A 13,832-nucleotide genomic window follows, 5' to 3' on the forward strand; every position below is an offset into this window, starting at 1 on the left:
CTGACAGAAATGGCTCTTTAGTCCTCCATTTTTAGAATGTAATTATAATAGATAAGTAGTTACTATATTCTGTGCTGATTAATGTGAAAGAGCCCCAAACCCTCCTTGTGGGTGACCATTCTAGAATGATGGCGGCCTGCCCCTGTTCTCCTGATAGGCAGAGACCCCCAGACAATGCTTGTCCCATAGAGCTGAATGGAGCGGCAGCGCGCATGCATGACCGTCACACCGTTCACTCCGGGACTATCCTCATGGGACCGTCCCTTTATGTCCGGGTTCAGCTCTTTAAAGGGGTTGTCTCATCATAGACAATGGGGGCATATGGCTAAGATATGCCCCCATTGTCATATAGGTGCGGGTCCCACCACTATATCGAGAATGGAGCCCTGCAAGGTGGTGGCTGGAGGATTTTGGTCTGACCGCCACCAAGCCGGCTCCCTATAGAAGTGAATGGGAGCGTACCGCGCATGTGCGGCCCCCGCTCTCATTTATTTCTATGGGGCAGACGGAAATAACCGAGCCAGCGCTCCACTATTTTTCGCCGGCCCCATAGAAAATGAATGGAGGGCGGCTGTGCATGCGCAGTGTGCCCTATTTCACTTGCAGGGCTCCGTTCTCGATATGCCCCCATTGTCCATGATGAGACAACCCCTTTAAGGCCTCGTGCACCCGAACATGTGTGTGTCCCTTAGGTCCACAATATACGGGCACTGGCCCTTTGCACTCAGTATCACGGATGCAGATCCATTGACTTGAAGAGGTACAGAGCTGTGCGGAATGGAGGTACTATGAAGTACTTTGTGTGATTTCGGTCTGTGCCTCCACAACACACAAAAATAGAACATATCCTATTTTTATGCAGATAGCAAACCCTTTAAGTGAATGGGTCTGCATCCACAGTGTGCACATGGACAGTGCCCGTGCATTGCACACGGCAATGTGCGCTCTACGGGCACGGGGCTTGAGCCCTAACCCTTAGGCCACCTGCACACATTTTTCCACAGAGATATCCGTGTGGACAAACCGCAGTGTAGTACAGTATCAGCAAAGTGTATGAGATTGCACAAATCTCATGTATACTTTGCAGATTTTTTCTGCGGGGAAATTGACCAAAAATGCGGATTTCCAAATCCAAAGCATGTCAGTTTTGTTTTGCTGTTAGAAATTGCGGACTTTGGTATGGATATGGTGGACAGAAATTTACGTGGATCTTTTGTGAATTTACCCACACTTGTAGGCATAGGGCCACCTGCTCATGGGTGCGGGTTCACCAAATGAACACCAAAAACCGCATGGGCTACTTGTAGTTTTTGATGTGGTTTTGTCGCAGATCTTATCCTTGCGCTACAAAGGGTGAGATCCACACAAAACAACTGCAGAAAGAATTGACATGCTGTGGAATTTCAGATCCGCACTACAGGTCAATTTCCGCTGATTTCATACACTTTTCTGGTACTGTATTACGTTTTTTTTACATTAGAATCCCTGCATAAAAGCCTTTTCATTCGCACTTCTGTTACGTGACCCTGGAAAAAAACATAGAACGTGTCCTATCGTTATCTGTTTTTGTGGACAAGAATAGGCATTTCTATCATGGAGAAAGACGTTCCGATCTGCAAAACGCGGAAGGCACATGACTGGTATCTGTGCTTTGTGGATGCGCAATTTGCAGTCTGCAGAAACGGATACAGTCATGCGAATGAGCCCTAACAGTGCACATGTGGATTACCCACAGAGGACAAAAATAGACACTTCACAAACGTCAACATTCATAGATGAAATACTATCTTGTCACGGACATCATGACGGACACAGCTGTGTGAAAGAAGCCTGATTCACATGTCCGTGTCTATTTTAAAGGGACCTTCTGGTTCAAGAAAAAAAATTCACGTTAATTGGGGAACGAACAGAACATTTACATAGTGACCTCCTTTTAACCTTTTTTTTTTTTTTTGCTGAAAATCCACCAATTATCAGGCTCCTCTTCTCCGATATGACCACGGAGCGGTAGTGAAGATCGGTTACCATGGCAGCCAGGAGTCGTGCTACTGAAGTCCTGGCTGCCATGGTATGTTAGTGAGCAGCATTATACTCGCATGCGCCGTGGCCGTCGGTCGCTCCTTCTTCTGTCTGTGCGGCGCATTGCTAATGCTTATAGCATTAGCAATGCGCCGCACAGACCTATGAGAAGAAGGGGCGGCCATGGCGCACATGAGTATAATGCTGCTCACTAACATACCATGGCAGCCAGGACTTCAGTAGCATCCTGGCTGCCATGGTAACCGATTGGAGCCCCAGCATTACACTGCTGGGACTCCGATTGGAACTGCCCACTGCCACCAATGATGGGGGGGGCAGGAGGGGGATCCTGTGGCCACTGCCAGCAATGATTAATATTGGGGAGGGAGGGGGGGTGGGTTTGAGTTACCAGAGGGGGCTGATAAGAGGGAGAGGCTGGGGGGCGGATCAGGGACTGGGGGGCTGATCAGAGCCTGGGGGGCGGATCAGAGGCTGGGGGGCACATGAGAGGCTGGCTGCCATTGTCAGCTCCCTGCTTTTGTGTGCACAAAGCACAGGGCAGCAGGGAGAGTGTAAAGTCCTATTCACCCTAATAGAGCTCTATTAGGGTTAATATGACAAGGGTTCTAGCCCTTAAGGAGGCTACTAGTTATTAAATAAAAAGTTTAACCCCCCCAAATATATAAAACAATATATATCGCATATTTCACATGCTTAAAATTATATTGCAATATAGATTTTAGGCCATACCGCCCCCCCTAACGCTACCCATAACCTATGGAGCCCCCCCTGATTGGCTGTTCAGAAATGTGCACTGCCGATCCATTCGTTTTTCGCTCCCTTCCTTCCCTGGGCAATGACTGTGGTAATAAACAGGGTTAATTCTCCTGACACTCTCAGGGTTCCAGACTCCTTCTGGATCTGCAAGGCTCACAATAGGTGGTCCCTGCAGGAATGACTCTGGAATGATAGCCCATATGTTAGTGGTGACTCTGTGGTGCCCCCTTTTGGTGACCCAGGCCCTGGCCACGAGTTCACTCGCTAACCCTGAGTGCCCCTTGCTGGCAGTAGTAACAGCTGCCCTAGCAGTATGCAGGACCTCTGGCTCCAGTGGTGTTGGTAGAGGAGCCGGCAGGTGGACATTGGCCCTGTAGTCTGTCCCACACTGCACCTACTGGGCCTTGGATTGCTTCCAAGGTAACACATAGGCGACTCGGGATCTGGTGTTTATGGTGACCATAGTGTTAAGGGTCACAACAGCAGCAAAAGCTTCTGCGTCCTGATTGAGAGTCTTATTAACATTAGGGGTCTGATTTGACGTCTGATTGCGGGTCTTATTAACATTGATTTCTTATTCTCCTCCTCCTCTAAAACCTAGGTGCGTCTTATGGGCAGGTGAGCCTTATAGCAGGCAGGTGCGTCTTGTAGGGTGAAAAATACGGGTACCTTAAGCAGCAAAGTCTGGAAAGCTGTAGTTGCAGGTTACCTTGCTGACGCCTATGCTGGGCCATGCAGATTCTAAGTTCTTCTTTCTCTCTCTCTCTCTCTCTCTCTCTTGCTGTAGCAGAAACAGTAATTTCCATAGCATCATCACGACGGCATACAAGGAGATTGACCCCTGACCTCTGTAGGGCAGGAACAGAGAAAGGTTAAATACCCTCCTCCCACCACCAACACCAGTGTTTCCTGTCCCTACAGAGGACAGGGCAGAGAAAGGTCTCCCTGTATGCAGGGAGATGAAGCTGAGGAAACTTGAATCCCTTTTCTTATTTTTAAATTACCTTGAAGAAATCGCCGTCACCCTGCGGGGGTGCGGGGCTCTATCTTGTCCCGGTAAATCCGAGGCCTGTTCCCTTGGCGCACTGAGGCTGCAGCTGGGTCGCGCGCCGGCGCCTGGGGCGCATGTTTATGATGTCACGGCCGGCGTCACGGAAGTGACGTGGACGGCGTTCAGCGTGGGGCCCGGCTGAGGCCCGAACTCTAGGAGACGCTCCCAGGATCGGTCCCCCTATTTGCGGAACCCTTACCTGCCAAGAAGAGGACGGTACTATGTCTGGGATCAGAGCGGACCCCTAGAGCTGAACCGACGCTGCCTCCAACCGTGAGTCCCCTTCGGGGGTATTATAAGTAGCGGGTCAGGAAGTCTGCTTGATCCCCTTCTCCTGCTGTAGAAGAGTGAGGGGGGGGGGGGGTAGAGTGAGGAGAGAGAGAGAGAATTTATTTTCCCAGTTTTTAAGTTTTTTTTTGTCTCTGATGGGGGGAGCTCGCCTCAGCCAGCGCCCCCCCCCCCCCCATCTCTCTTGCTCTCTCTCTCTCTAGTTGGCCATGCCCTTATAGCTGCTTTCTCCTTTCTTTTAGGTATCTAAAGAAACCCCGAAAAAGATCAGGAAATCCCTCAAATGTATCTCCTCTAGTAGCAGATTTCCTGACAACTATCCCAAAAAATTGTGCAAGCATTGTATATCAAATATTGTACGGGATGAAGCACCCTCTCTAAAAGAGGAATTGAAATCTATGATTCAGGAAGAGATTCGTTCATCTTTGGCCCACCTGTCCACTAATCTCACCGATTTGCCGCAACCTAAGAGAAAGCGGGTTAGATCTCCGTCCCCTTCTGACCTAGAAGTTATTGCGGACGAGAGTGCCCACTCCGTCAGGTCATGGGAGGAGGGGGAAAGAGTCTCTGAAGAAATGTCCGACCTATTGAAGGCAGTAAGGTCTACCATGGGTGTGGAGGAAGTACAACGTACCCATTCTGTACAAGAAGAAATGTTTGGGGGCTTGAGAGTTAAAAAAAATCTCGTGTATTTCCCATTAATGAGGGTATTAGAGATATGGTCCTTGATGAGTGGGCAGACACAGAAAGACGACTAGGAGTCTCGGCTTCGTTCAAAAATAGATTGGTATTTGATCCTGAGGAGTCTAAAATTTTCAATGAGATCCCCAAAATAGATGTACAAGTCGCTAAAGTGAACAAAAAGACATCCCTTCCATTCGAGGATGCCTCCCAACTTCAGGATTCAATGGATCGTAAAGCGGACAGTCTTCTCAGGAAATCCTGGGAGGCATCCATGTTTAATATTAAAACCAATATTGCGGCTACCTCAGTCGCCGGATCCATGTATCTTTGGTTGGGAGAATTAGAAACTCATATAAAAGATAAAACATCTAGGGAGGAAATTCTCAATTCTCTCCCTCTCTTAAAATCCACCACGGCCTTCCTGGCGGATGCCTCAGCCGAGTCAGTCCGATTCTCCGCCAGAGATGTAGCACTTTCCAACGCAGCCAGAAGAGCCCTTTGGATGAAGTGCTGGTCGGGGCACAAGACATCTAAATTAAAGCTCTGTTCTATACCCTTTTCTGGAGAATGTGTTTGGCCCGGTCCTAGATAAAATTCTAGAGAAGGCCGCGGACAAAAAGAAGGGGTTTCCGGAGGATCGTCCCTTCAGACGCCGGTATCCTTTTCGCTCCTCCTCGAATCAAGAAAAAAGCTACAGGGGGAAAGGGAAATCAGGACGTTGGAGTTATCCAAAAGGGGGAAGAGGAAGAGGCCAATCCTCCTCCCACCAAAAATCCTCCAATAAGCAATGACGCCGGAGTGGGGGGAAGACTCAAAATCTATCTCCCAGAATCCCTGGATCTCCAAGGTAGTTGGTGCAGGCTATCAAATAGAGTGGTCTTCAAGACCCCCAAACAAATTTTCACTGACACGGTTCCAAACAAACTTTGGCAAGGAGTCCAGAAACTTCATCAGATGAATGTAATCTCACCAGTTCCGCCTCCAGAAAGAGGCAGGGGTTACTATTCAACTTTATTTCTAATCAGGAAAAAAGAAGGCACATTTCGGACTATCATAAACCTGAAACCATTAAACAAGTTTATTCGTTATCAGAAATTCAGGATGGAAACCCTAGCATCTACAATCCCACTGCTAAGCAAAGACGTCTTCATGTGCACAATAGACCTGCGAGACGCTTATTACCACATTCCCATTCACACCAATTCACAGAGTTTTCTCCGGTTTGCAATCCAGGATATATCAGGGAACATCCATCACTACCAGTTCAGAGCTCTTCCCTTCGGGATTTCATCAGCCCCGAGGATATTTACCAAGGTAGTGGTAGAGATGGTCGCCTTTGTCCGGAGGAAGGGACTTATGATAATTCCTTATTTGGACGATTTCCTTCTGATCAGCGAAAACTTCAGCCAAATCAATTCAAATCTGAGGTACTTTCTCTCCATCCTAGACGATCTCGGGTGGATCGTGAACAAAGAAAAATCTGTCCTTACCCCCTCAAGGGAAGTTCGGTTCTTAGGCATGATTCTAGACTCCCGAAAGCAAGCAGTATTCCTACCTCGAGACAAAATATCGGTTCTTCAACAAAAGATCAGATCCTTTCAGAAAAGATCTTGCTCCATCAGAGAGGTGATGAGTATGCTAGGTCTGCTAACATCTTGTATTCTGGCAGTCCCCTGGTGTCAAATACACTTCAGACCCCTTCAGTCCTGGATCCTGAGTGTCTTGAACAGGTGCCAATCCTCTCTAGATCATCAAGTAAGTCCACCAACTCGGATACTGCAGTCCCTAAATTGGTGGAAAAACCACAGGAACTTATCCTGGGGAACTCTCTGGCAGAAGACTCCCCAAGTACAGGTAGTAACAGACGGAAGTCTGTCCGGCTGGGGCGCAAAGGTGGGGGATCATCTATTCCAGGGCACTTGGCCAAATTCAATCAGATCCCAGTCATCAAATTTTAGGGAACTGAGAGCAGTCTGGGAAGCGTTGAAGGTAGCAGAGAAAATGCTGTGTCATCATCACATAAAAGTGTTATCAGACAACACTACGGCCATTGCCTACCTTTCCCATCAAGGGGGAACACGGTCAGCAACCCCCCAAGCACTGACAACAAAAATCTTTGCATGGGCAGAGCAGAAGGTGGCCTCTATATCTGCAGTTCATCTGAAAGGAATACTAAATCAGGAAGCAGATTTTCTCAGCCGCCACAGGATTGATCATACAGAATGGTCCTTAAGTCCAGAAATATTCAGGCTAGTGGTAAGGAAGTGGGGGATGCCCGACGTGGACCTGTTTGCCACCAGGGCAAACTCAAAGGTGGAGACATTCTGTTCCCTAAACCCCAGGGACAGACCTCATGCTTTAGACGCCTTCGCCATCCGTTGGCATTGGAAACTGTGCTATGCTTTCCCTCCACTTCCTCTAATTCCAAAGGTGGTACAAAAAATTCACCAGGACAAGGCCACGGTAATTGTGATCGCTCCCCTATGGTCAAAGAGAAGTTGGTTTTCATCTCTCCAGAAATACTCCCTCCAGGATCCGTGGCCCCTTCCTGTGCGGGGGGATCTACTCCAGCTCTGCACCCAAACCCGCAGTTTTTGAAATTGGCAGCTTGGATCCTGAGTCCCAAACCCTGAAACTTCAGGGCCTGTCAGACAAAGTTATTACTACTTTGAAAGCCTCCAGAAAGAATATAACGTCAGCAATCTACCTTAAGATTTGGAAACGTTTCTGTTCCTGGAGTGGGGACGAATCTCCACATTTGCATAAACCCAACATCCAAAGAGTTCTGGATTTCCTACAGCAAGGTCTAGACCTGGGACTTAGACCCTCTACCCTGAAGGTCCAGATCTCAGCCCTAAGTTGTTTCTTTGACCAGGATATAGCCGATATAGCCAGCCATCGTTGGATCAAAAGATTCATTAGGGCAGCGACGAGGCTCCGCCCAACGATCACCGCCCGTGTCCCTTCCTGGAATTTGAACATCGTTCTTACAGGCCTTACTCTACCACCCTTTGAGCCCATGTCCGACTGTCCAATAAAATTATTGTCCATGAAGACGGCCTTCCTAATTGCAATAACTTCGGCTGGCAGAGTAGGAGAGTTGCAAGCTCTATCGATCAGGGAACCCTACCTCCGTATTCTAGATGATAGAATTATTCTCCGACTGGACCCTGGTTTTCTCCCCAAAGTTGTATCCAATTTTCATTGGAGCCAGGAAGTTACCCTACCTTCTTTTTGTCAACACCCCTCTAATGACAAAGAATCCGCATTTCACTCTCTGGACGTTAGACGGGCAGTCCTAAACTATATCGCTGTGACGGAAAAGTTTAGAAAATCCGACAACTTACTAGTTCTTTTTGGAGGAAGATTTAAGGGCCAAAAAGCCTCCCAGTTCTCTATAGCTAGATGGCTCAAAGAAACCATTAGTCTATGTTACCAAATACAAATTCTTACGTGTCCAGTCAACATTAGGGCCCATTCCACTAGGGCCATGTCTTCCTCTCAGGCAGAGAGAGCTGGGGCTTCTCTGGAGGAAATCTGTCGTGCTGCCACTTGGTCCAGCATCCATACGTTTATAAAGCACTATCGCCTGGATCTTTTCAGATCATCTGATCTGTCCTTCGGGCGGAAAGTCCTCCAGGCTGTAGCCCCCCCTTAACTGATATATTTTTTATATCTCCTTGTATGCCGTCGTGATGATGCTATGGAAAAACCGGAATTAGTCTTACCGGTAATTCTGTTTCCATGAGATCACGACGGCACGTTATTCTCTCCCTGTGATTTAAAATTTTTTGACCTAGAGGGTCTCTAGAAGGTATGAAGTAATACCTTTTTTCACTGTTTGCCACCACCGGGTTACTCTGTGCGATTTTGGAAGCACTGGTGTTGGTGGTGGGAGGAGGGTATTTAACCTTTCTCTGTTCCTGCCCCTACAGAGGTCAGGGGTCAATCTCCTTGTATGCCGTCGTGATGATCTCATGGAAACAGAATTACCGGTAAGACTAATTCCGTTTTTTTGCAGAGATCAGTTAGTCTCTGGATCCTGAGGCCTAAGGTGTGTGTGCAGCCGCTACACAAAAAAAAACTACTTTTATTGATATGCAAATTAGCCTCTAGGTGCTATGGGGGTGTCTTTTCAGCACCTAGAGTCCCGCTCTTCTGTCAAGCCCGCCCATCTCCTCTAGATTGCCAGCCTCCATCGTCCGAATTCTCGCGCCTGCGCTGCGTGCGTCTGTATTCGGCACAGGCGCAGTGACTGTCTGACCGGCCGGGCGTCGTCTGTTCCTCGGAGCACTCTGATATAATTGGCGCAGTGGAGATGCCGGCGCAGGGAGCAGTCAGACAGTCACTGCGCCTGCGCCGAATACAGACGCACACGGCGCCGTCGCGAGAATTCGGACGATGGATGAGATGGAGACTGGCAATCTAGAGGAGATTGGCGGGCTGGAGGGACGAGCTGGGCGGCAGACATGGTGAGTAGACGGAGCCTCTAGGTGCTGAAAAGACGCCCCCATAGCACTTAGAGGCTCATTTGCATAGCAATAAAAGTTAGTTTTTTAGGGTAACCGCTGCAGAGAAAGGTATTACAATAGCATGGTTAGGTACAGCAGACACTAGCAGATCGCTAGTGTCTGACAGCTAATTAGGTCCAAATGAGGTGGTAGAAACCCTTTACCTCTTTTTACCCTATAGAGATGCGGACATGCACGGCTAGATCGCCGCTAGCATAGTGTTCCTTCCCTGTGCTGGCATCAGCCTCAAGGATGGAACTGCGCATGCTCGAGCTCGCGCACTGCGAGATTACAGTGATTCCTGGATGCAGGTGGTGCTGGGCTCCAGAACAGTTAGTACAGCCCCTTGGGCTCCTTACCAGGCTGATTTACATATATATAAAATTATTTTTTACACTCAATAAAACCACTATGGGACAGGTATATTGCGGACATGCTAGCAGAGATCTAGCCGTGCATGTCCGCATCTCTATAGGGTAAAAAGAGGTGACATAATCCCTTTAAGCATCATAGTTACATAAAGTTCAAATTTGCAGCGTGACGCATCACCGCATCACTGCAGATTGTGTCCAATTATACAGTCACACTCAGCAGACATTAAATTGTTTTATACAAATTCCATTCCTCACAGTCAGACTAGAGTACCTGTGACATGTTGTTCTGTGTCACTTACTGCAATATTGCAGTCTGTCAAATTGCGTGATTCTTTTCTAAAAAAAAAAGTTTTTTTTTTAATTCCATTTAGCCCAGACTAGTGTACTAGTTACCATATTTTGTAGTGCACTTTGTCCAGTTGACCATTTGTTTCTGCAAAACTGTTCCTCGGAAGCAGGTGATGCCGCTGCTGCTGCTGTTGGTGCACACTCAAAAGCTGTCAGACTGAGGGCAAGCTCACATGGCAGTGGCTCTGCTCAGGCATCTCCCATGTGAGAGGCCATTCAAGCACAAATGTAGCAATTACAGTTCTCCTTCAGCACATGAGGCAGAATCACCTGCCCATGTGGGAAGCTTGAACTGGCCAGTAATGCGAGCAAGACTGTTCTCCCTCTCACCGTCATCATTCTAGTAATCAGGCCACGTCCGCAAGCAGTACTGTGTCATTGTCATCCTGAAGAACATCATCATCTATTGCTTCTTCTACTAAGATGATACCTCCTTTTGCTCTATCGTCAGTAATCCACAACCAGGTTGCGCTTTGTACCCATCTTGCCACAGCTTTTGCAGAGCAGATGCCTGCCTGCATGTGTCTGATGAGGAGGCCCCTCTCCACCCCCACTGAGTCACAGTTCTGCTGCCATCTCTGCCATACAAGTAGCAGAAGCTGCAGCAGCAGCCAATACATTTTGCTGAACACGACAGAAGAGTTTTTCAAGTGCCTTTGTAGTGTCCCACCAGGTAAAGGTGGGCACTGCACAGGTTAATGTGTTGCATTGCATTAAATGTCATGTGCATGTTTTTCCCTGTATTATCTGGGTGTCAGGCCTGTCAGGGTGTAGTTTAGCCTCCCAGACGTTAGAGGGAGCTGGAGAGCCCTAGTTACATATAGGAAGGCCCAGACAGGGAAGTGTTAGTTCATTCCAGGGGACTAGAGGAGTCACCTCGTCCACCTGAAGCTCCTGAAGCTAGGATCAGCTCAGTAGAGATACCCCAGTTGCAGGAACCAACCTCCTGGGAGAAACCTACAGTTATCCACCTGATAGGAGGAGGCGACCCAGGGTAAGCCAAGTGACCCTGATGGGCAGAAGACATTAGAAAGGATAGCAAGCAGTATAATACCTGAGGAAGAAAGTAACCAAGTATATAAGCCACCCTTTTAGGCATCCGGGCCTTGGGAGATATAAAGCCAGAGCAGGAGTTCTATAAGGGACACTGTACATTGATTCTGAGGAAAGGTACAACCTGCTGCTGAGTGCTTGTGGAATTTACCCTCAGCGTATCTTGCATGACTATTGCCTGCCATATTTGTGAATAAGCCCCTTTTGTGGAACTGTAATATAAAGACTGTGCTACACCTGCTGTACAAAGTTGGATTGTCCAGTAAAGTTTACGTTTGGTTCACTGCATACTTGTGTACCTTCATCATTCCAACCACCAACCGGCGTGCCACCGTCCAAAGGCACTGGCGTCACGAATACCACAGGGACCTTGCCCCAGGCACACAAAATACCTGTAACATCCAGGGCACCTCAACTACCATCAGGCCTGGTCCCTATCTACAGAGCGTGCCCCAGAGGAACTGTGTCTACCTCTCCTTCACTGCCACGCGCCTGCCCAGGGTTCTTCAAATATAGTGAGTACCCTCGATTGCCCATAACTGTGACCTCACTTCGTCATATCCTGCAGGTCTGGCGTGTTGCATAAATTGGCGTCACGAACAGGATCCGAATATTCCTGCGCCATAGCGGATTTAAAAACTGTGTGCTGAAAATTATCTTAAAGTGACATGCCCCAATTGTTTTATTGAAGATTGCTGGGCCAAAGGGAACTGTAATAATTGCGGTGTGAAAATAGCATTGTGTGGACTGTTTTCTACTTATTTAAGCCACCGCTTGCTGTCAATGAATAGACAGCTATTTTGCTCAAAGATGGCCGCTTAGCTGGATTGAAATTGTTTGCTGCGTCATCTTCATCTTAAATTGGCGGTAAAAATTGGCGCCTTCTGCTAAAAGTGCGGGAAGGCTGTATGCTGGCGCCACCGCCCTGTCTGGACATTTGCATGTCTGCTGTAATGGACTCCGCCTCCCCCATACTGGAGTACCTGGGGGGCGGCCTCCCAGTGCAATGGGAGGATCTGTCTGAACTTGTTGGCGCCACCCTGTCGCTCTCCAGAGAAGGATCGAGCATGTTGAGGAGTGAGGACTTTCCTGCTGATATGTCCGCGCCTGATTTATTGACCATGAATGTGACTGGTGTTGAGCAAGAGGACGCTCCACCGGCCTACTCTCCGGGACCGGAGAGACCCGCCTGCCCGCCACCAAGGACGCAACCGGAGACCTACTACGGCTCCTGGAGAGACTTCTTCCAGCCCTCGTTCAAGTGGTCAGCTCTAATGGCAGAGATCCGGGAGGCCGCCATAAAGAAGACAACTAAAACCAGGATATACTATGAAGAACTGGCAAAGACCGTTCACGAGTGCCACACCGATACACAACCCCGCCTGGAAAGGAGAATGGGGTTGGTTGTGGCCTTTGGCAAGGACCGAGGCTTCGGTTTCATAAAAGACTACCTGACTGGACGAGACTTATATGTCAATAGGAGGTCCGTCAAGCGGAGCTACCTCCCAGAACGTCTACATAACCTCCGCGAGGGAGAGGAGGTTGAATTTACCCCTGCTGAGGGCCTGCGAGGCCCCTACGCCACTGCTGTGTCCCGTCCGAAAAAGAAATCGGAGGACTGGGACCTTGATGAGGACTACTCTGGCTGCGAGCGCGAACCTGTGTGCTCTCCAGAGGACAACCCTGGCTGCGAGCGCGACCCTGCGTGCTCTCCAGGACTGGCCCATCATGCCTTCCAGGAACGGGGCTCTTTCATTGGCCCAAATGTATTCTGGCAACCAACAGTGGTGGAAAAGAGGGTTAGCCCATGGCCCTCGCCTGAGTTGCCTCGCAGGGAGAAAACTGTCCGTGAGCTTCAGGATGCCGAGAGATTCCGAGCTACCCTGGAAAATATCCGCAGAGGGAGGAAAGCGGACGCCTCACCTGAGCCTGCAGCGGCTGCGCAGGACGAACCACCCACCTTCCAAGTGCCGACGGCGACAGCGGAGACCAGCGATCCCGACTCCGAAAGCCTGGACGACCAGATCGTGCGGCTGGAGCTGAAACTGCGGGAGCTGCGCCAGATTGCCTCCGCCAGGATCCGGACCCCACCTGACCTACAAGAAAGAGGACGTAAGGACTCGGACGTCTCCGGGTCTAAGGTGAGAGTACCTGTCCCTGCCAGTCGTCCCTCCTTAGTACCGGCACCTGCGGTGGGATCCTAATACGCTGTGCACCGGCGCACAGAGCCAGTTGTTCCAGAACCCACCGGACTGCTTGCAGCAGCGGTACCCAGGCCAGTGCAGCAGCCCACGATTGTTATGCCTGCTCCGGTGAGGTCAGCGACTTTGATCACCCCTAGGCCTATGGGGCCTATACCTATTAGGGGTCCGTTTATGTTACGGTTGCCCCCCAATACTGTGTTGTGGGCACATCCATCTGTTGAATCTCAATACAGGCCCAATATACAAATGGAGCCAGGGAGCACCCCTGAAATGCAAAGTGGATATGACATGCCCCTGTGAATTGGCCTGCTAGGCCCTTGATGTTTGCTTTATTTGCCAAGGGATCCTAAAGAAGATTTAACTCTTCCAGGACAGGAGTCCTTCGTTGTTTTGGCCCTCTGTTGCTGCTGCCAGTTACCCACGGCTCAGTGGAGGCGGCAAGCCACTGAAATACCACGTGCAGCAAGGCCATCTTGTTTACAGGACTTCCTGCCTGCTTTTCTCAGAGTGAAAACCCAGTTGT

Source organism: Bufo gargarizans, chromosome 3, assembly GCF_014858855.1.
Source record: "Bufo gargarizans isolate SCDJY-AF-19 chromosome 3, ASM1485885v1, whole genome shotgun sequence".
Classification (NCBI taxonomy): domain Eukaryota; kingdom Metazoa; phylum Chordata; class Amphibia; order Anura; family Bufonidae; genus Bufo; species Bufo gargarizans.